This window comes from Mauremys mutica, chromosome 10 (genome assembly GCF_020497125.1).
Source record: "Mauremys mutica isolate MM-2020 ecotype Southern chromosome 10, ASM2049712v1, whole genome shotgun sequence".
In the NCBI taxonomy this organism is placed as follows: Eukaryota; Metazoa; Chordata; order Testudines; family Geoemydidae; genus Mauremys; species Mauremys mutica.
Genome location: NC_059081.1, coordinates 56,673,377 through 56,697,626, shown reverse-complemented (window position 1 = coordinate 56,697,626; position 24,250 = coordinate 56,673,377). Strand labels below are relative to the sequence as shown.

General features: G+C 43.7%; 1 protein-coding gene across 1 annotated transcript in view; it reads left to right on the top strand.

Annotated features, from left to right (window-relative positions):
• Nucleotides 1–221: 221 nt before the first annotated feature.
• SATB2 (SATB homeobox 2) overlaps nucleotides 222–24,250 on the top strand; it is a 224,773-nt gene continuing 200,744 nt past the window's right edge. The window contains exon 1 of the mRNA XM_044978501.1: nucleotides 222–327. The gene's annotated coding sequence lies outside the window, so the exon portion shown is untranslated. The remainder of the gene's footprint in view (nucleotides 328–24,250) is intronic.

The following is a 24,250-nucleotide window of genomic DNA, read 5'->3' as shown; positions in this document are numbered from 1 at the left end:
TGTTATATCCTTGGGAGCAACAGTTTTAGGAAGAATCACTGGAGACACAGAGAGCTGTAAACCTTGGAGCAGCCATTTATAGCTACACACAGAACTAACCAACAGCCAGCCAAAACTGCTGGGCTAACCCCTAATAATCTAACTCAGTTGCCATAGCAACACAAGATTCTATTGCCATGACAACCAAATACACAACAATTAGTTTCTGCACAAGGTTTAATAAATGATGACAGAACTCAAGTTCATCTCCCTGCTGCCATGACAGACTTTCTGAATGTTGACCACTGCAGTGCGACCTCCCGGAATCTGCAGGTGGAGACATTGCAGGTTAGGTATTGGGGTTCCATCCCCAGTACTCTTCTGCCCAAATTAACTCAGTGTGTGTATATAGAAGTGAAACACAGCAACCCTGTGATATTAAATGGGTGCATGCACTTATCCCCCTTTCTCCTCCCATTCACCAGCATAGCCCCCTTGAAGCCCAGCCAAAGAAACACACAAGAAATACGTTGGTCAATATACTCAGTACGGATGTTGAGAAGTACAGTGCTTAGTAGCAGCTCCTGATGCCAGAGAAATAAGAGATGGAACTTTAGTTCCTAATACTCCAGAAAAAATGACTCGAAGGACAACAGTGCTTGATGTTGAACTGGCTTTACCCCTTCCTGGAGAAAGAGCCATATGCTTTTTACACTGTGAGCAAGTGGAAAGGGTACGTCGCTGAAGGGGTTTAGAGGAACTCTTCCAAACTGGATTTCTTTGCCATCAGTTTCCACTTAACTGAGACAAGAAATGCGGTTCGGGGTTGAGCCAAACAAACAAAGAAAGTAAACAGATAATTTTAACAGGGCTCTACACATAACAGGAGAGACGACTCCAGTCCCCTCTCTCCTTAGGCCAGCCATTATCTGCCTAGCTCACTTTCCTCCCCCTCCCATTGCAGATAGCTTGGCTTCTGCCAGCAGCACTCAATCTTGGGAGAGAGGGGAGGGTAATTATCAGTGGTAGCTATGGTCCCCTGACCAAGATTCCCCACTGAGGGTTTGAAATGAGAGACGGCTAGGAGGCGAGATAGCAGCCAGAGGAAGAAGCAAATATTTCTTTCTTTCTGACCTCCTGCCTCCCCTAACCCCCCACACAGCAACCTTCTGGGCCCACTTACACAACCCAGAAATCCCCTCTCCGAACTCTCAACCCAGCACTTAGCATCTCAGGACCAACCCACCCAAAGCGCTGTTTCTCCATGTGACCCCACCACCATCCCACAATCCTTTATAATCATAGCAAGAAAGTGTGCCTGGGCTTGGGACAATGGGAGAATAAATGTTTGGGACCCTGATGTATGGCTGTGTGCTTACAAATTAAAGACAGGTCACTTCTGGTGATTGGCAAGCTGTGCCCATCCATAATTTATGGGAACAGGAGTAGTCTGTGAAACACCAAGGATCCTATACAATAACCAAGATGTAGAGGAATACTGGACATTTACCCTGAGGTCTCCTTACAAATCATTAGTGTGACCAGATGCCTCAGAGACTGTGACTGTACTAGCTCAACAACTTGCCACATCCTACCACTTCATAGACGCCTATGAGAAGCTGCCCCAATCACCTCGCTGTTCTAAGGGACAAATCGTTGCCTTGGAGCCTCCGCGGCCTGGCAGCCAGACACCCCTCCGCGGCCTGGCTGTGCTCAGCATACACAGATGCTTACGCAGATGCTGAAGGCAACAGGGCCCTGCCTGGGGGTGGCTCTCTAGTGCTTGTGTGGCAGGGCCCTGAGAATGGGCCCCTGAGTACTGCTGACTGACATTCAGTCCCCAGAGCTGGAGGTGCACACCCAGTACTCTCTCATAGTACCAGGACGGAGGGGGGATGCCTCTCATCTGATTGGCAGTCAGAGGATGACATAAAGGTAACCTACACAGCAGGGGAAAAACTGGGGCTTGTCCCTTTTCTTGATGCTTTATGATGAGTACACAAGGGCTGGAAAGGGGCATGGGTGGTGGTGGTTGTTTTTCAAGAAACATTCTGGAGGGAGGAGTTTCTGGTGTGTGTTTGTTTTTTATTTTTTAACACTAGCAATGCAGGTCTTATGTACCCTGGGAGATTCTATGATTGTGGAACTGCTGAAATGGCATCACAGAAGCTAAGAGTGAAAGTTGACCACTTGACAGGGGAAAGGATTTTTAACAGGCTGTTTACAGCTCATGGTTTGTTTTCTAATGCCTATTTAACTCCTATCACAGGGAAGACCAGAGTTGGTGATCTTGAAATCAAGGGGATATTTTGCTAAAACCCAATGACGTTAGAAATGAGGCATGAACCACGACATTCACGTCTAGCTTTTCAGCCTTCCTCCCTAACTTTCAGGGTGTTAAGATCTGGGAGTTTGGAGTCATGCCCTGGTTTAGCTCTGTGGAGTCATTTGGGCCTTCATCTTTAGGGGGATCAGTCTCCCCTGAGCAGAATAAATCATGGAGGTTGGTACAAATTCTGGTCTGTGGGTGTCACTAACCTGTTATATGACCGGATCTGATGCATATTGGAATAAATGGAAAGATTCCCAGTGACTGCAACGGACTTTGGATCAGAGCAGCAGTGCGTAGTGGCACTCTCCCCCACGTCAAGACTTGAGCTTGGGTTTAATAGAGAGATCTTCCTTCTGCCACTTTTAGTCTTAACAAATAATTGAAAAAGGAAAAATCTGTCCAAAAGGAGTCGACTGCAGCAGAGAGAGCTCTGTCTGAGTCTCCTCTCTACAATGCACTCCCTTTTGGGAGGATGGCAGGGCATGTGTGAGGGTTTAAGTGAAGGTGTTTTCGATGGTTTGTTCCTATAGCTGAGTGTCTAGGGTTAGTGTAATGTGCTACTGGGGATACACAGAGCTTTGAGCCACTCTGTTAGCCCTCTACGTCAGCAAGAGTGAGTTTTGCTGGTGATTACTCTGCATGTCAGTTTTCTGTTACACCAGCCTGTCTTCCTCAGCAGCGAACTCCTCAAGGCACTCCCAACCCAAACCTCACCTAGCGGGTAACAGTCAGTGAACTTCAGCCCTGAGCTTCTTTGAGATGTTTCTATGCAATGCACAGTCCCTGCCATGGTGCATTCACAGAAGATATTAAGTTTGCTGCTCTGTTAAAGAGTCAGTGCATCACAGCTTATTGATTTAACTGGGGTAAATACACCCTTCCTTTCAAACACAGCACTGACTAGGTTTATAGTAAAACAAGCTTATTAACAAAAGAGCCCCGATTTAAGTGATACCAAGAGATAAAGGTAGAGATAGTTACAGGCAAAGAAAAATGAAAATGCATCAAGAAGTCTGAAATTTAGGCCATGTCTCCACTACAGACTTATATTAACTACCAGTGACGGCTCCAGGCACCAGCGCTCCAAGCGAGGGCGGCAGTCAGGCTGCCTTCGGCAGCATGCCTGTGGGAGGTCCACCGGTTGCACAGATTCGGCGGCAATTGGGCAGCGGGTACGCTGAAGCCGAGGGACTGGGACCGGTGGACCTCCCACAGGCAAGCTGCCGAATCCGCGGGCCCGGGGACCTCCCGCAAGCGCGCCGCCGAAGGCGGCCTGCCTGCTGTGCTTGGGGTGGCAAAAAAGCTAGAGCCACCCCTGATAACTATATTTATCAGGGTTGTGAAAAATCCACACCCCCTGAGCGATGTAATTAAACTGACCTACCTGCCACTGTTGACAGCGCTATGTCAATAGCTACCCCCTCTTGTGGAGCTGGATTAACTACTCCGACAGAAGAAGCTTTCCTAGGTGTAGTAGCATCTTCACTAACGCTGTGGCGATATTTGTGTATCTTGGTAGATCAAGGGCTGGTCTTCAGTCTTTGTTCAAGATGCCTTATTTTTTACCCACAGACTCCTTTCCAGGTTTTTACTCGCTGGCCTGGCCAGGGCCTATCACAGAGATCAAATCGCTTGGTTTATTTGTCTCCTAGGTGAAGAATAAAGATGAATCTCTTTGTTCTTTATATTCCCCAAGGGATGTCTTTGTCTTACAAGTCAGGAAGGTTTGTTAGGGATTCAGTCTCCTGTGCCTCTCTGAGGTGCAGGACTCATGTTAATTTTCTTTCTCTGGGGTTCAGGAACTGGATAACCCTTGCTGGTTTAGCTTGATAGCTTAGTTTACTGCTAATATGGAAATTGAGGTAAACCTACATTCCTTTGTCTAGGACTCACCAGTTTATTACTTGTACCTAGGCTAAGCTGTCTTGTCTTAAACATCTTCCAGTAACATCACAAAGCGGGAATTCACAACTTCACATAAAAGGTTGACACATTCATTTTACAATGACATTAATAACCAGTGTGGTGGTAGCTTTCATATGGTAACTCACAAGGCATATTTTGTACAAATGTTATTGCAGTAGTGTGTAGGGTGTGCCTGCAGGGGCGCCTGGAGTCACAGTGAGGAATGCCCAGGGTTGGCAGACCTTACCAGCTTCTGAAAATAAGTTTTCTTAAAGTGCATATTAGCGAGAGGATTCTGACGTGCTGTTAGAAGGCTGGGCCTGTGATCAAAGCAATTCTCTCTAGTGAAATAGATGTAACTAGGATACAGGTTAGAAGAGCACTGGGGTTCTAGTGTCAAAGAAGTAGAATCTAATTAGTGTTTTGATCCTAGATCCCTTGCACAGAAAACACTGAAATAATTACACTTAATGCAGTATTCAAACCTTAGTTGTGTCTCTGGTACCTATTCATCACATGAAATGATACTCAGCCCAGAACTGAATCAATAAAAATCAGAGGATATGAAATGGAAAATAAGAAGCAGAAAACACGACTGTCTACCAAATGACTTGGCTGTAAAAACTGGGGCGAACGTGTTGAGGTTTAAAATTATCAAAGCTTTCTTTGCAATATTTGCAGCACTTTGTCAGCCACAAATATGCCTCCCCACATAAGACAGTAACTGCGTTTCTTTGTGGCGATATCATTAAATGCAGCAGAAGGGAGGGTGTTGCCAAAAGAATATCAAAGCATTGAACACAAACTAGTGTTTTCTTTTTAATTCAGGAGGTTCCTTTTGTTGTTTTGTTTTTTTTAAAGGTTAGAATCTACTCTACACATCCACACTAAAACTAAGTTATTGAGCCTTTTCTTTCCATTAAATTTGGTCTGTTTTCTCATTCTTCTCACTCTCTCCTGCAAAATGTGTATATGGGGCCGTTGGGAAGGCCACGGGAAGGCCTGGGTTGGAATGTTTTCAACATACTGCTGGCACCCAGCATTCTATCTCCATTTTGTCTGACCATGTTGGCTGAGTCTGTTTCTCAAAGTCTGGCAGTGGCTGGACCATGGATGGGAGCTAGCTCAGGGAAGAGAGCACTGGGGTGATGATGACAGGTTGAGGAAAACAACCAGAGGACATGGCAAAGACTACCACCATTGTATCTCTACTCGGGGTCTGAACCACATCCCCCCAAAGCTGCAAACTTAACAGAAAACAGCTTAAGAAGTGCTCCTGTCTCCAGCACCCAGAGACCCAGCTCCCAATGGGATCCAACCCCAAATAAATCAGTTTTACTCTGTATAAAGCTTATACAGGGTAAACTCATAAATTGTCTGCCCTCTATAACACTGATAGAGAGAGATGCACAGCTGTTTGCTCCCCCAGGTATTAATCACTAACTCTGGGTTCAATAATAAGCAAAAGTGATTTTATTAAATATAAAAAGTACGATTTTAAGTGGTTCCAAGTAATAACAGACAGAACAAAGTAAGTTACCAAGCAAAATAAAACAAAAGCATGCAAGTCTAAGCTTAATACACTAAGAAACTGATTACAGATAAATTTCACCCTCAGAGATGTTCCAATAAGCTTCTTTCGACTCCTTTCTAGTCTGGGCCCAATCCTTTCCCCTGGTACCATCCTTGTTCCAGCTCAGATGGCAGATAGGGGATTTCTTATGACTGCAGCCCCTTTGTTCTGTTCCACCCCCTTATATAGCTTTGGTACAAGGCGGGAATCTTTTGTCTATCTGGGTCCCCACCCCTCCTTCTAAATGGAAAAGCCCCAGGTTTAAGATGGATTCCAGGACCAGGTGACATGGTCACATGTCCTGTGAGACCCCCCCCAAGCCTCCATTCTTCCTGGCCTGACTCATAGGAAGCTTGCAAGTAAACAGAGCCATTTACAACCAATTGTCCTAGTTGATGGGAGCCATCAAGATTCCAAACCACCATTAATGGCCCACACTTTGCATAATTACAATAGGCCCTCAGAGTTATATTTCATATTTCTAGTTTCAGCTACAAGAGTGGTACATTTATACAAAGAGGATGACCACATTCAGTAGATTATAAGCTTTGTAATACCTTACAAGAGACCTTTTGCATGAAGCATGTTCCAGTTACATTATATTCACACTTATTACCATATTTTCATAAAATCATATGGAGAGCAACGTCATAGAACTATCTATAGCACCTGAGCTATGTAGGTATTTCCTATGCAAAAAGTCTTTCAAGGAGTCCAATAAAGTACCAAGATTCTGCCTCTACCTTATCTCCAGGATCCAGGCTACCATTCACTGGCATGTTTGAACCTCTTTCCTCCTTTACCTTATTAATGCTAAAAAATGTGGCTGCTTTACATATACGCATGAATAGTTCCAACCCAATTGTACAGTGAGCGAGCTCACTGTCGGATAACCGCTTGGGCTGGTCGTTTTACTTTTTTTTTTTTTTTTTTAAGTGGTAGTGGTGTTGGCAACTCTCATCTGGAATATTTTAGGGGCGGATTAATCACTTCCCAGTTGTGCTGAACCTGAAACAAGACTTTCTGACTGAAAGGCACATAACTTAATTTTTCTGTGGCTGGATATTAAAACCACCAAAGACTCATGCCATCCAGTGAGGATGTTTTAATTTGGTTTAAAGCGGTTAAGTTTGGCACGCGTTCCTGAGGTGGTGGGAACATTTATATAAAAATAATACACATGGCCAGCCATTTTTTTTTCTAAATCCCTGTTGCAGTGAGTGTGTTTTCATTTTGAATAAGTATTGACTCCCTTTCAATGTCTGTTTTGATCTGAGAAAAGTGAAAGTCAGGCAGTGACCGTCCTAGGTCTGTGTTTGACATCATGGTTGCTTGCAAGGGAAACTCTCTTGATGTCACAAATTCAATAATAGGATAAAAGAGATGTTAAATGACTAGAGAAGATACAGGTGGAAAAGATAGTCTCCTTCTCAATGAAGGATGTTGTCTCTGGAATTGAATTGGGAAAACTGTTCTTATTAAGAACTAAATTAAACTACACACACAAATAGAGGAAAGCTGAAGTCTTCTGGTTGAGTCTAGGGCTGCACCCATGTAACTCTCCCCACAGTAAGCTGAGGAAGAATAAAAAATAGAATCATTACATCATTGGAACAACCTGGCACTGGGGGATAACTGATCCCGAGGCCACGGTGACTGCTGAGAGGTGGGGGGTGATTTATCCTTTTATACTTATCATGCACACCACAGTCTTTCCACAGACTTCCAAGAGGGTGAATTGATCATTGCCAAAAGGCTAAGAAGCTTCTGAGTAGAGCTGGTTGATAATTCCCTGTCAGCAGTTGTGGGGGTAGGGCAGGGTTTTCCAACAAAAAATGACTTTTTTTTTTTAACCTAAAATTTCAGATTCAATTAAATTTGTTTTTTGGTGGAAAAAGTTTGGTCATTAATTTTTGTTCTCATCCAAAAAGTGTACTTTTAACCTAAAACCAAACATTTTTCAGTTGGAAAGAATTTCAGGTTTTCATTTAAAAAAAAAAGTAAAATATCAGTCAAAATCATGAAAAATATTTACCATTTTCTGACTTGCTCTACTTCTAACTTGTGCACTGAAGAAGCAAATCTTTGTTTCAGCACAAATATTCTCAATAGTTGTGTGATAAGGGAAATAACACAAAAGTAAATAGTTTTGAGAGTTTGAAAGGCCACCTCTTCACAGGAGTGAAAGTAACTTAAAGGATTTACCGGTATGCTGGAGTCCTGGGCAGGGGGCGTGGCCTCAGTCAGAAAAGGTGTGGCCTAAGTCAGAAGAGGCAGGGCCTTTACATACCAGGCCCTTTAAATCAAGATTTAAAGGCCCAGGGGCTGCAGCTGGGAGCCCTGGGGCCTTTAAATCACCTCCAGAGCTACCAGCTGCAGAGGCAGCTGAGAGCCCCGGGATTCAGGGGTGATTTAAAGGGCCCCGGGCTCCGGCTGCCACTACCACAGCGGAGCTCCGGGCCCTTTAAATCACCGACAGAGCCCTGCTGCCGCTATCCTGGGGCACTGGCAGCCGGGCTTGGGCGGTGATTTAAAGGGCCTGGGGCTCTGGCTGCTGCAGGGAGCCCCGGGCCCTTTAAATCGCCAGCCTGGGGAAGCTGGTCCAGTCCGGCACAGTGTACTGGCTCTTGCCGGTACCGGACCGTACCGGCTTACTTTCACCTCTGCCTCTTCACAAAAGTGCATCTTTAAACTCCGAATTTAAAGATGACTCCAATGAACACTTTGACATAACTCATCTGCTTCTATAAAACCCCAGTAACTCAATTTCTGTTTCGTAGAAAAATTGCTGACATCTGTTTTTAAGCATTAGTATCTTTAACAATGTAGGATTCTGACTCAACATTGGTGTCATGTTAAAGGATTTGTGCTGAGCTTATAGTGTAGTTTCAAGTGGTTGCACAAGTATTGGCATTTAACCCCGGCATTTTCCAGATGGCCAGCCAAATATGTGCTTAGAGGGATAACTGGTTGTAGTCATATAAATGGCTCTCTCTCTCTATCCTTCTGTTGTGGCTGGTTGCCTTCTATTACTGACTACTCCGTTAGAAATGTTCACGTTGACATATCATTTTAAAATTGAATATTTGAAATAATTTGCTTCCCTGTCTTATCCTGTGCTGGAATCCAGATGCCAGAACTTGGTGGGGCTCATTTTTATTCCCACAAGAGGAATCAAGTGACTAGTGATTTTGTGTGCCTCATGTTTTAAAGACCTAACTCAAAATACCTTAAAAGGGGCTGGGGTTTTTTTTTTTTTTGGAAAGCACTGAGCCCCCGCCCTCTGAAAATAAGGCTCCTTTATGGCATCTCGAGCTGGAGACCCAAAAATTGAAGCACCCCACAAATCAGTAGTGACTTCCAAAAATTTAGATCTAGAGATATTTCTTGGTCTAGGAAGGCTCAGTTTTGACATAGTTAATGGTGACTCTGGAACCTCAGGCCTCTTCAATAAAGGTCTGACCGCGCCCGAGGTAGGCTTTCCAAGCACGAAAGGCCCCATCCTTGCTCTGGAGAGCTCACAGCTGAAAGAGAGACAAGTGAACAGTCAACAGGTACATGGGGAGGGGAGCAACAAGTACACAGTTGCGTTATCAAATGTCCCACTTGTATACCATTTACTCCTCAAGTATCAGCGTCAGTTAACCAACACGTACCTAACTGATATCACAGCAGCAATCCCTCTCTGGGAAAGGTTAGGGGCCTGGTACACAAGCTCATACTCAAAACTATGTAAAGTGTCAAGCAAAATTCTGGACACCCTCCCCTCCCTTGCCCAAATCCTGCTTTTTCAAGGACGAGAACAGCTTCCAACAATCCAACCCAATTTATGCTTCACGAGATCCTAAAATGAGATCCTCTTGTCTCTCTCCCAGGACATGACACTGGATTGTTCTCTACAGTGTTTTCTCAAGGAGTCTGTTCAGGCTGGTTTTAAGTGACTCAGTCATGGGGCTTCCTCCATGGCCCCTGGGGGATATTCCACAGTCTAATAATGTTCATGAGTATGAATATTTTCTGATATCCAGCTTATATTCTACTCTGTACATTTTTTTTTATCCTATTAAGCCTAATTACAGTTTGCCCTCTTGGATGCCCCCCACACAGTTCCTCTCCCATTTCCTTTAATGGTCAAGATCTACAGGAAAGAAAACCCAATGTTACATCCATAGAAACGATGATGAAGGGTTGTTTGTGCCTTGTTTAGAAAATGATGAGGCTTTTCAGGCTTGGCCAAACATCAGCAGCACATTTGAGCAGGAGCTGGGACTTGAGATTACTGACTGGAATACATAAACTCTACAAAGATTGCTACCTAGAAAGCTGACAGAGAAATTGTCAGACTATAGAACACCACGTGTGCACCTTTATTTTCTGGGGCTGCATGATCAGTAGAGATAGGTCCAACCCCAAACGCTAGATATGAAAGAATGTGTCCTTTGGGGGGGTTCAACAGTCTGTATGTGCTTGGGTCCATGTATTTATACTGAATACATTTAAAGCGCTAAAAGGATTTACAGTCCTGTGTGCATAGTTATAACTGTCATCCTCTGCCTCCTAGAGGTGATGTGGCAGCACTAAAAAGGACACAGAAGGGCTACCGTGATGCAAGACTGTTAAAACTTGGAAACTCCTTTCACTACACCCACAGCTTTGTCACTTAGCCCCAGAAGGATGCTGCGGAGATGGGCTGGTGCTGAAGTGGGGTCGTGGGCCCTGCACTGGCTCTCTGCACAGGGATTCATTTCACCATCATGGAAGGCTGTGCTGTCAGTTCTGGGTCCTAAAGATTAAAAACAAATATAGTGACTCGTCCTATATCTCAGAGTTCTATAGTGCCTGTTGCCATAGAACCACCCAGCATAGACTAGCCCAGGCACGGCCCTACCGACCCCCTCTGAGACACCCCTCGTGGTGGGGAGGGGCAAGAAAGAGAGGGAAGAATGATGCTGAGAGGGTCCACCTACACTGGGGGATGAGATGAACTAAAAGACTTTTAGCTGCAAATACCTCTGGGTATCTCCTGCTACCGTTCATGACGTGATCCATGCTTAACACAGCTCAGGGAGTGGATTTATTGTTAGGGACCCTGTCTAGCTGGAGAAACCCAGAATCCTGAACTTGGGTCTTGGCAGCTCAGTGAAGGAGGAACTGATTTTTCCAGTGTTTTCGTTTAAAAATGTATTTGTAAATGTTAAGTTTATATTCCTGTATTCTGCTAAGTTGAGAATTAGTTAACCCTTCATAAAGTATGGTGTATTAAAGACTCTCTGGCTCAGACGCTCAACTGGTGTATGTTGTTATAGCTCCATAACAATTGATTTTAGTAAGAATGGCCCCAACATGCTTAAAGCTAAGCACATGAGTAGGCCCATTGACTAAGTATTTAAAGTGAAGTATGTGCATTGAGTATGTACAGGATCAGGGCCTACTCCCAGTTTTCTGTCATTCTTAGGTCCCTGACTGGCCAAAGTAACCCTGATGTACCCTGATCCTCTTCTGCTTTAAAGAGGCATTTGAGGACAAAAACATGCTTTTGTCACAATCTTTTTTTTTTCTGGCTGTTTTTTAGGTGGCTCTAATATTCCAACTGTACAGATTTCTTCACTCTGGGAATTTGCAGTATTTTTGTAAAAACTCAGTAACTTATTTCTCTTACTACTTGGTGGATAACTAACGTAGCACTTGAATACCTCCATTTTCAGAACGATAGATTTAAGGTCCTGATTCTCTCCCCTCCTGCCACCCCATACAAGAGCCATGTGGGTAGATGCATGGAGCCTCCCTGACTTCAGCTTTACTGTGGGTTCCCATGCCTCTGAAATCAAATGTCATCATTTGGGCACCCGAAATTGGAAGCCATCTGTGATTATTTTGGTCTTAACCTCTGGCTATTTCGGCTGTTGCTGAACTCTTAAAGGCGTATGCACCCAAATGTAATTTGTAAGCCTATAAACATTGTAGTGAATCCAATCAATGAATAAAAAAGATCATAATGAACTTATTTTGGACCTAAACATGAAATATTTTATATTTATGGGGATGTGTCTTACAGTTAGTGTCAAGTATGAATACCTAGATTCACTAAAACAAGAGGGTTGAATCTCAGCAGCAGCATTTCGGCCTTTCATCCTTCTGAGCAAGAGAACTTCAATCCAAGCCCATTTACTGTGTGTGGATCTTTAAGATGAGACCTTGAGACAGGAGGTTTTTTTCTAGTCTACAGCTGGGCACAATTTTTTGGCCAAAACTTTTTTGGCTAAAAACACGGATTTGGTGACACTGCAACATTTTGTGAATTCATGTCAGTTTGGCAGAATTGTTCATTAAGAGCAAAACCAAAAAACTCCGGAAACAAATTAAAAAGCGTTGTGGTTTTTTTGGGTTGAAAAAGCTTCTCATTTTGAAATTTCCTTCCAGTTATTTTTTTTCACCATATTAAAACAATGTTCATTGAAACAAAGTTTTTTTTGTTTTGAACAAAGCATTGTTTGATTCCAAATGGAACTTTTTCCAACTTTTTGACATGCCAAAAAATTTACAAAAGACATTGTTTTCTGTTTCACCTGAAACTATTCTTAATTTTTTTTTGTTTTTTTCAGAATTGCCAGAGAACTGAAAAAACGTACCCAGGTTTTGTCCTGTCTCTTTGCATGGAGGCTCTGTCCCTGTCGCTTCTTGTAAGAGTATGTATTTACCCAAGTGCCCACGGACACATGTCCTTTGACATCAGGGGCCTGGTTTGCTACTGCTCCCTGAACAAGAAGTGACTGCTTTTCAATCATGTGATATGTGCATAATCTAGAAACTAGGATGTAATGCCATTTTTAATACTCTCATCACCATGATATCTGGGCACAAATATATAGAACTTTAACAAAGTGCTTTGGAATGAAGAATGCAATAGACGAGCAAAGTTTTATTAGCACTATTTTTATAAGTACCATCTCATTGTTATTGTAGGTAGAATCCAAAGCCACAGAAGAGCATCATCCTATTCCTTAGAGAATCCTCTTCAGTTAATCATATTACAAAAGCAAACAGAACCAACTTACACGAGGCTACCTGACCGGTGACTGATATGGTGACTGTGAAGAAGTGAGAAAACATCTGTCCTGTGCTTTGGCAGAAATACAGTCACTCGCCAAGTTCCTTGTGCCATGGGCCCTCAGGGAGATCAGTGTGGTCACCTCCCAAGTTTTCCAGCTCAGACACATCTGCTTTGAGAGTGACAAATTAAAATATCTTAATTGAGCGGAGCCCGCTGCCGCCAGCCCACATGGCCTGCATGTGAGTTGTGGTATTCTCAGGGTTTCAGCACATTCCTCACAGGGCACAGGGATAGCACTGTTTTAGAACTGACACAAGGAGGAGTTTCAGACGCCTTCCCAGGCAGCCAAGAGACTGCAGGAAAAAGACAAACTTCTGTGGGTTTCTGGAAAGTTTTAAATTGCCCTTAGCGGTCCTCACAGTTTCCCAGTTGCAGTCTGGGAAGAATGGCAATGCGCTCCTAGCATCTAATGTGCCTCTGAGCTAATGGGTTGTGTTAGAGCCATTAGATGAATACAAGGGCTACGGAAAACACCAAAAAAACTTGCATCAATTTCCCTGGTTGCAGGTTGTGCAGCCTCCTTCTGGAAAATGCAGCCCACTGCAGCAAAACCAATTCAGTGATATTGAAAGGGCTGTAACGCCTCGAAAATGTCTCTTTCCTTTGCAGGAAACATGCTTAGCATCACATTAAATGGTCCTGACAGCTTGCCGCAAGTTTTATGTGATTCACTGCCACATTGCAAAGCCCTCACTGGTGGCAGAGAATAGCTGCTTAGACACACTGTTGAATTCATTGCAGTTGATGCAAAGATTCTTTCAGAAGAAAAACATGCAAAGGCCTTCATCTTAAAATGGTTTTAGTTCCTTTATTCCCGTAAAAAGAGATGTGCGCTCAATTAATCCCCCCCGCCTCCTCCATCAAATCCTCTCGAAGTGCTCCGCTGTGAAGTTTTTAGGATGTTAAGAAGCTTGTGAGAAAGGGCCGTGGGTTGCCAGGTCAGTGGAAACTTAAGCAGTCTGTGTCAAAACTCAACTTGTTTGACAGGTGAGACCAAAATATCTGCAGCTTGTGTAATGGAGCGTGGTGGGGTTTTTTGGTTTTTTTTTATTAGTACTGAGGTAATTTGTTGCCTATCATTATATAGCTCCTTGAGGTAGAGAGGCAACTAGTTTTCTGTTAATTAGAAAAGCTAGGGATTGTTGGCTTCTGGTAATGGACAAAAAGTAATGAGAGTTCTAGCAACCAGCTTACTGGGATAGAGGGACAGTATTCAGTGGACACAAATCAGTGTGTACATCTTTAAATTGTAGTCATCACACTATTTCATGTGGGTGTGAGAGAGAGCAAGAGAATTACTTTCACACTCTACTAGATGGAATTTTGGGCCTGCTCATGTGTTTACCATTTCCTTCTACTAGATTATCTAAACTGTAAACTCTTTGGGGGGAGGGACCTTATCTTCATACCTTCCTCTAAACCAGCGGCTCTCAACCTTTCCAGACTACTGTACCCCTTTCAGGAGTCTGATTTGTCTTGCATAACCCCAAGTTAAAAACTTACACAATCAGACATAAAAATACAAAAGTGTCACAGCACACTGTGACTGACAAATTGCTTGCTTTCTCATTTTTACCATATAATCATAAAATAAATCAACTGGAATATAAATATTATACTTACATTTCAGTGTATAGTATATAGAGCAATATAAATAAGTCATTATCTATGAACTTTTAGTTTGTAATGACTTTGCTAGTGCTTTTTATGTAGCCTATTGTAAAACTAGGCAAATATCTAGATGAGTTGATGTACCCCCGGAAGACCTCTGTACCCCTAGGGGTACAGGTACCCTTAGTTGAGAACCACTGCTTCAAACTACCTAGCCCTCTGTTGGTGCTGAACAAATTCTGGTGATAATAATCATCCTTATCTAGTGGCGCTGTTCATTTAGATTGCCAGTCCTGAAGTGGCACTTTTAGGGGTTAATAATGTTGAATTCTATCTCCAACACTGCACATGTGGTTAAAAGGCAAGTTAAATGTGACTAACCATTTCCTACACTGACAAGGGAGTGCAGTAATAGCTTTTACTGGACCAACTTCTGTTGGTGAGCAAGACAAGCTTTTGAGTTTACACCGAGCTTGTCTCTCTCACCAACAGAAGTTGGTCCAATAAAAGATATTGCCTCACCTGCCATGTCTCTCTAATACCCTGGGACCAATACATTTTCTACAGTGACTGTTTTTACAGCTATCGGACCAGTTACGCATAGGAACCCATGAGTTACAGCACAGCAACTGGGGGCCGAATTCAGTCCATTTGGCTTGACCTGTTCTACCTTGATTTATTTTAGATTTTATTTTAGAGTAGGTCTGCACTAGAATGGCTATAGCAGCACAGCTCTGGCATGTCAGCTGTGCCACTGTAGTGTAGATGATCCCTCCATCAATGCAGGAGTTTTTAAGCTAGGCTGATAGAAGAATTTTTTCTGTTGACCTAACTGCATCTACACTGGGGGTTTAGTTGACCTAACTACATCACACAGGGCACAATTTTCCCCCCAGCCCTGAGTGATGTAGGTAGGTTGACCTAAGTTTTAGGTGTGTGGGACGTGACTTACCCCTGCGGTGCCTCCTGCTGGTCGTCCAGGGAATTAGCATTTCCAGCCTCCAAAGCACCCTTTGCAGGCTGGTGTCCTGCTTGCTGCTGGGCCTGAGTCCCTCCTGGATCCCAGTGCCCCTTTCAGGTCAGGTTCTGCCCCCTGGAAGTATCCCCCGCAGATCTGGGTCTTTCCTCCCCGGGGAACCCCCACCCTCTATCCCCACCTCGCCTCAGACTATGGCTACTGCCAGTCTCGATCTAGCTCCCGTTCCCTGGGTCAGACTGCAGTGTAAGTGCCACTCATCACCGGCAAGGGGGATTTGAACCTGCTGCCTCGGACTACCCTTGGGCTGCCCCTCTGCAACCCCAGTACCCTTTCTGGCCTTTAACAAGGCCTGCAGCCTCGGGGGTTTCTAGGCTGGAGCTCCCCAGCTCCTCTGGCCATCCCCCAGTCCTGCTTCAGTCTTGGTACCCTCTGGTTGTCCTTCTGCTATTGTCCTTCTGCTAATTTTTCCATGACCATATCCCATACTTGGCAGGACCGATTTCCCAAGTGGGACTAGAGTGCTGTCCATGCCATTAGGCAGCAGGTCTAGTGACAATTGAGAGTGGATCTGCTTTTCTTCATGGGTGAAATTTCCCCATGCCATGCAGTAGATATTATGAAATGGCTTTGGTCTGTCTAGTTTGTTTGTTTGTTATTGAGGTGGGATGTTTATTGTAAAATGATGTGATGCTTTCATGGGGTACCTAGGACTGAGAGTAACCTTGTTACCCCCCACCTCCCTGCCTCCAGATAGAGAGAGAGTTGCTTGTGCTTAACTGCGTGTCAGCTCCCTGACACCACCAGGGCAATGCTAACCCTCACTATGCTTTGCAGGTTAACAATAGGTGCAACCCAGTCCCTGAGCCTCTTTGAGGTGTTCACTGTGATATCCTGCCCCTGTCACTGGCTTCTCACAGAAATACCAGGTTTGCTATCACCAAGGGGACAGGGTACACACCAGCTTGTTTGAGCTGATCCTCAGTTGAATCATCATAGCACTGAGATAGCTTTATAGTGAAAACAATAGTTTATTCTCAAAGATTAAGTTTTAAGTGATAGTCAGTAAGGTTAATGATGGAAACAGGTTACATATAAAACAAAACCAATACACACTTTCTAGAGATTAAACTTAACTCTAACAGGCTAACTACCTCACTAAACGCAGTCTAATCTCACTCAAAATCGTCTTGTAGTGTTTTGGGTTCTTGTTTTCATGAATGTAATTGTACTGCTCAATTAATTCCTCAGGGGCAGGATAAAGAGGTGTCCTTTTGCCTTCTTGTGATATCCCCCAAATTTCATTGTTGGTCTCCAGAGTAAGGAGGACCCTCTGGGATTTACTCCCTGGAGTGCTGACTTCATAAGCAAACGGGGCTCACAGTGTGTTGACTAACAATGCTTAATTTATATATGAACTGAGGCAGACAGGTAAATAGACATCCTTTGTCTGGCAGAAACCTGTTTGTCAACATTGCCTGGATTCAGACTTAGGAACATATTTTCACCACATATATTTCACAGCAATATTAATGATCCATCAGGAGCTCCTCAATGACCAGAAAATCAAAAAGGAATCGTACAAAAAGTGGAAACATGGACAGATTGCTAAGGAGGAGTACAAAGGGATAACACAAGCATGTAGGAACAAAATCAGAAAGGCTAAGGCATAAAATGAGTTACACCTAGCAAGAGATATAAAAGGCAATAAGAAGTTCCTTTAAATACATTAGGAGCAAGAGAAAGACAAAGGAAAGTGTTGATCCTCTACTTAGTGGAGGAATGCTAATAACTGATGACATGAAGAAAGCTGAGGAGAGCCTATTTTGCATTAGATATTACTAAAAAGGCTAATGGCGACCAGATACTCAACACAATTAATATTTGTGACAAGGGTGAAGGAATGCAGGCCAAAATAGGGAAAGAATAGGTTAAAGAATATTTAGATATTAGATGTATTCAAGCGGGCAGGCCTGGTGAAACTCATCCTAGGGTACTTAAGGCTCTAGCTGAAACAATCTTGGAACCACTAGCAATGATCTTTGAGAACTCTCGGAGGATGGAGTAGGTCCCAGAAGACTGGAGAAGGGCAAGGATAGTACCTTCTTTAAAAAGGGGGACCAAGAGGAGCCAGGGAGTTATAGACCCATTAGCCTAACTGTGATACCTGGAAAGATGCTGGAACAAATTATTAAATAATCAATTTGTAAGCCCCTGGAGCATAATATGGTTGTAAGTAAGGATACGATTTAGTCATGGATTCTGTGACTTTAACGAACCTCCCTGACTTCTTTTGGCTTCAGCTCCCCGTGGCAGTGGCTCCAGCGGGGGCTGGAGCAGTCATCTCTCCCCCCCATTTTTTTTAGTAAAAGTCAGGGACGTGTTGCGGGCTTCTGTGAATTTTAGTTTATTGCCCATAACCTGTCCATGATTTTTACTATAACTAACCATGACAAAAATCTTAACCTTAGTTATAAGGAATAGCCAGCATGGATTTGTCAAGAACAAATCATGCCAACCAGCCTAATTTCCTTCTTTGACAGGGTTACTGGCCTAGTGGATTAGGGGGAAGCAGTAGATGTGAGATATCTTGAGTTGAGTAAGTCTTTTGACACAATCCCACATGACATTCTCCCTAAGCAAACTAGGGAAATGTGGTGTAGATTAAATTACTATAAAGTAGGTGCACAACTGATTTAATGACTATACTCAAAAAGTAATTATCAATGGTTCACTGTAAAACTGGGAGGGTGTTTCTAGTGGGGTCCCACAGAGGTCCATCCTGGGTCCAGTATTAGTCAATATTTTCATTAAATGACTTGGATAATGGAGTGGGGCATATGCATATAAAATGTGCAGATCACACCAAACTGGGAGAGGTTGCAATCACTTAAGAGGACAGGATTAGAATTTCAAATGACCGTAACAAGATGAAATTTGATGAAGACAACTGCAAAGTACTTCACTTAGGAAGGAAAAAATCAAATGCCCAGTTACAAATGGGGAATAATGGGCTAGGTGGTAGTACTGCTGAAAAGGATCTGGGGATTTTAGGGGATCACAAATTGAGTATGAGCCAACAATATGTTGCAGCTTCAAAAAAGGCTAATACCGTTCTGGGGTTACTAACAGGAGTGTTGTACATAAGACATGGGCGGGTAACTTTTCTGCTCTATTTGGCACTGGTAAGGCCTTAGCTGTAGTAATGTGTCCCATTCTGGGCACCACACTTTAGGAAAGATATGGTCAAACTGGAGAGAATCCAGAGGAGAACAACAAAAGTGATAAAAGGTTTAGAAAATCTGACCTGTGAGGAAAGGTTAGAAAAACTGGGCTGTTCAGTCTTAACAAAAGGAAACTGAGTGGGAGCCTGATAACAGTCTTCAAACATATTAAGAGCTGTTTATAAAGAGGATGGTGATCAATTGTTCTCCATATCCACTGAAGGTAGGACAAGAAGTAATAGGCTTAATCTGCAGAAATGGAAATTAGGGAAAACTTTCTCACTAGAAGGGTAGTTAAGCTCTGGAAGAGGCTTTCAAGGGAAGTTGTGGAATCCCCTTCACTAGAGGTTTTTAAGAACAGGTTGGACAAACACCTGTTAAGGATGGTCTAGGTTTACTTGGTCCTGCCTCAGCGCAGGGGGCTAGACATGATCACTTCTTAACAGCCCTTCCAGCCCTACATTTCTATGATTCTATGATCAATGTGATCCTGGCTTTCATTTAAGATCTTACATGACCTCGTTTATGGATAAATAGCATGAGAGCAGTACGCTAGCTGTAGTGAGTTTGTCAGGCGTGTCAGGAATTACTGTTACAGAACAGTGAACCCCTCGCTAGCTGCCACTGGGGCTGCTTAGGGTCACAAATGTAAGGGATGAGCTGTTGTAGCACATGAACAATGACAATTGCTAGCACTGCCTATTCATCACACTGCAGAGCTGTCACAGTGATTCTAGCTGACTTGTTATCCCCAGGGAAGGGTGCTCTGGGAGAAAGAAACTAGTGGCGATTGTTCAACTGCCTGCTTTAATTGTTTCAAATGCAGCTGTGTTTAAATAGGTCCATTAGAATGGCTGTGCTGTTGTTCTGTACTCCGGAGGACTCTCCTCCCACCCCAATGGAGAGTCTGCTGGGGGTGAGGCAATTACATATGAGATGTGAGCAGGCCCGTGCACCCCTTCCCCTTTCCAATAATCTGTTAGCAGTGGCGTCAATTCAGATATTTCTGAGGGTGTGGGGGAGAGGGATCCCCTTCCAGTCCCCGCTCGTCCCCTCCCCCAAAGTTCTTCCTCTGCCGGAGAACCCTAACCTTAGGGCAGGGAGTCCTACCAATAGGATCTCTAACCCTAGCTCCAAGTATCCTACCCATAGAAACCCTACCCTGAGGTTGTGGAGCTTCACCCATAGGAACCTTAACTCTAGGAAAGGGAGCCCTACCCATAGGATCCCTAGCCATGGGGTGGGGAGCCTACCTTTATGAACCCTAACCCTAGGTTACCCACACCATGCATGAGCTGGTGACTCCAGAAATCAAGTTCTCCGCGGACTCCCCTGTGCTCCCCCATAGAGAATAGACTCCCCGTGCGCCACGTCACAATGCCATTTGGCCCAGCCGCGTCTCTATCTGGGCAGAGGGGCAGCTGGGCCAGATCCTGGTCTCTGAACAACTGTGCTCCAGGTCACAATGCCACACACTGACATTTGGCCCAGCTACTCCTCTGTCTGTATGGAAAGCTGGTCAGGTCATGGCAGTGGCATTGCAACTGACTGCAGCAGCCATCCTGACTCAATAGAGGGCCAATGTTTAAAAGCTGTTGGGGGGTGGCTGTTGGTGCCACTGCTAAGAGAGCTTGAGGCACTGCTAGGCAGGGCCGGCTTTATGAAGGGTGGGGCCTGATTTGAATACCTAGCGGCGGTCCGGGGCTTTAGCGGCAGTTCGGCGGCGGGGGGTCCACTCCAGGTCTTCCACAGCACTGAAGGACCCCCCGCTGCCAAAATGCTGCCGAAGCCCCGGAGTGGACCCCCCCCCTCCGCCGCCAAAATGCCGCCGAAGACCTGGAGCGGGACCCCCTCACCCCTGCCACCGGGTGAGTAAAAATAATAATAATAAAAAAAAAATTAAAAGACGCCTAAGTCACAGGGCCCTCTTAGGCGCAGGCATGGGGCCCGATTCCGGGGAATCGGGGGAATCGGCTTAAAGCCGGTCCTGCTGCTAGGGCTGTGTTGATGGGTGGGAGCGGAGCTGCAGGGAACTGCGACATGAGGACCCCATCGACTTGACCTTCAATGGATCAGCCAAGATCCATGCAACCTTGGGGCTGAACCCCACGCCATTCCAGAGAGAGGCCAATCCTGCCGCTCCTCAGAACAGTCTGATGGAATGTCTACAGTGGAGCATCTGAGTGACCTGGGCCTACTCTGGTTTTCAGCCCAAGGGAGCAGGCTGTGACTACCCATTTCAACATTCAAAAATGCAGCTTCAGCCATAGTCATGCCAGAAAATCCACACATTTATATAACCATTTGCACTGGTCTGAATAATAACTAGAAGAAAAAGTGCTCACTTAAGTGCTAGGACAGTTGCAAACAGATAGAGCTAGCAAAAAAAAAATTGTCTGAAACTTTTTCCAGCACAAAATGCAGATTTGGTAACACCAAAATGTATTGCAGATTTGTGTTGATTTTTGCCAAATTGTTTCAGTTATAAACACCTCCCCCTCCCAAAGAATCAGAAAAAAATGAAATGTTTCTGTGCTTTGCTTTGAAATGACTGTTTAAACATTTTCCTTAATTTTATTTAAATTTTGCTTTAAATTGTTAAAATGTAAACAAAATAGTTTGTTCGACCCCAGATTTTTTTTTTACTTTTTTGATTTGCTGAAAACTTAGAAATTTTCATTTTTGTTTCAACCCAAAATTTACAAAATATATTTTTGAATCACCAGCAACCCAAGAAATCCATTTTTTACACAGCTTACCAGAGAGAAAAGATAGGTCTCCTGAGTCCCAGTTCAGTGCCTTACCAATGAGACAGTGTTTGATTCTTGGATCTACTGCAGAATTCCTGTGGGATCTTGGGTAAATCATTTAACCTCTTCGTTCCCCCTCTGTAAAACAGGGATAACAATAATTCCTTTGTCTGTCTTACTCCTTCAGATTGTAAACTATCTAAGGGCTGGTCTTCGCTATGGGGAGATTGACACTGCTGCAATTGATGCAACAAGGATTGATTTAGCGGGTCTAGTGAAGACCCGCTAAATCAATGGCAGAGCGCTCTCCAGTCGACCCCGATACTCCAGCTCTCTGAGAAGAGTTAGGGAAGTTGACCGGAGAGAATCTCCCATCAACGCAGTGCAGTGAAGACACCGTGGTAAATAGACCTAAACTGCGTCAACTCCAGCTACGTTATTCACATAACTGGAGTAGCGTAACTTAGGTCAACTTACCCCAGTAGTGAAGACAAGTCCTAAGACAAGGACTCTGACTTCCTGTATTTATGTAGAGTCTAGCAGGGTGAGATATTGACCTCTGCTGGACCACCTAGGTATCACATAATAGAAGTAATAAATAATAGGCTAATTATATTCCACAGGTATCATTAACATACCAAAAATATCAAGTTAGACTACAAACTCAGAGGTTTTTCAAGTTGACTCATAAGTAGTTACAATTTACCAGGAGGTGTATTGTTACAGAACTGGCAGGAGGGAGAGAATGATAATCCAGAACTGACCAATCTGAATGGGAAAGCATAGGTATGTCTATCAAAAACAAAACAAACCCCCCCAACCTCCGTGGAAGGATAAAGGGGCTGCTGTTCAACTTCTCCCCAGAGCAGGTATGCTACTGAATTTAAGGGCACAATGAAGAAAGTTACTGCTGAGACATGGACTGGCTTCCTTTCATGTTTTAGGTGGCAAAGATGGCAATCGTTTGAGTGCCATTGAACGGCTTTTTGAATGAATACAAAGGAGCAGACGGTTCCACTTATTTCTGAAATTGGATGCAATCATATCTGTGAATCACACAGCAGCAAATCACAGTAATCTGCATTAGAATACATTATTCTGCTGCACTACCTAACTCCAGCATACCACCGCAGCAGAAACACTCCTCGCTGACCTGTAGTGTATTTGCCTATGGCTTAGAGCTGTACTGAAGCAATAAGCTACAAAAAGAAATGCTTTCTGCAGCAAAAAAAGAGCAAATTACAACAGGAGTCAGTCTCAACTAATGCAAGACAAGCATCTTCTTGTTCACAGTTTGCATAATTAGATATGAATAGGGTTTTTTATTGTTCTAAAAATACTCTGCCTTTGTTTAAATCAGCTATTTCATTAACAGCATGACTTTTATACAAGCATTAGTGAGGTAGATAGGGCAGTGAGTGCAGATAAGGTATCTTTTAGTTAACACTCACAAATAAAATTCAGTTTTCCTCCACCAGAGCACCCCAGGAACCGCTGCTCCTATTCCCAAACTCCTGAAGCACTGTGGAGGTAACCACTGCTGGCTTGGGTGCTCTCACAATTGCTGCCTAACCAAAGATAGCGGTGTGCATAGGGTGAGAGGTGCCACAAGACAACCAAACCTGCTCCCCTTCTCCTATCTCCATCCCACTTTCCAAGGCCTTTGCTGTTATAAAAACAGGAAGAGCAAAAATCACCATAATCACCTGACTGAGAGGGGTCCTGGTAAAGATGCAGACGGTGGCACTGAAAGCAGAGTCTTTCAATGCTAAGCTCTTGAGGCCAAGGGATATCTTTGTTCCATGTTTGTACAGCACCTAGCACATTTGGACTGACATCTCTAGGTGCTACCACAATACAAATAAATAGTGACACAGCCTTGAAACTAATCACTAATAACATTTCCATGAAACTAACTTTTTTAACACACACTGATTTTGTTTTTTGCGGGATATAGGTTGATTTTATGGCTGACTTATTTTCCTGTTCTGAAGAACATATTTGATAATGTCGCAGAGAAATCTCTAGGATAACTATTGGAATTTACATAGAAAAGAAAATCACTCTGAAAATGTGTATGCAGCACATAATCATAAGGCAGGCATCAAGGGTCTACAGCAAGTAAAAATAGATTGGTTAGGGTGCAGTTTCCATTGCATTGCATTTCAAGGGTTTGTTTGCACACATTGGCATTGGTTTAGTTGACCCCCGGTGTGGACACTCTATTTTTGGTTTGAGTGGCTTCATTTCAGTTTAGCTTAAACCTATTACTAAACTGAAACAACGCCTGGTTTAAACCAAAAGAACCAGAGTAACTGTGTGTGTGTAGACAAGCCGCAGATCAGATCATGCTTTCAGTCCAAGCTATTAAATAGTATTATATGCAATTATTATACAATATTCATGATATGGTAGCACCTAAATGTCTCAACCAGGTTAGAACTGCATTGTGCTAGGCACGATCTAAATCCATAGTAAATGACAGACCCTGTCTCAAAGAACTTACAATCTACAAGGGGGGTTACAGTCTAGAATAAGCAGATATAGACAGTGTCTTTCATCCCAAAATGCTGTACAGATTAGATACACCACACAGCTGTTTAGGGCAGAAAGAGTGCATGAGCTGCAGGAGGAATTAAGGAAGGCAGCATGTAACTAGCCAGCTAGAACTTGGCCAGGCCATCCACAGTAATACTGGAGTTGGTTGAAACTCAGAATTTTCATTCCTTGGGAAATTCCAACCCTTCGAAATGCCCTTTTCTCACAAATTGGGATGAAGAATCCAAATT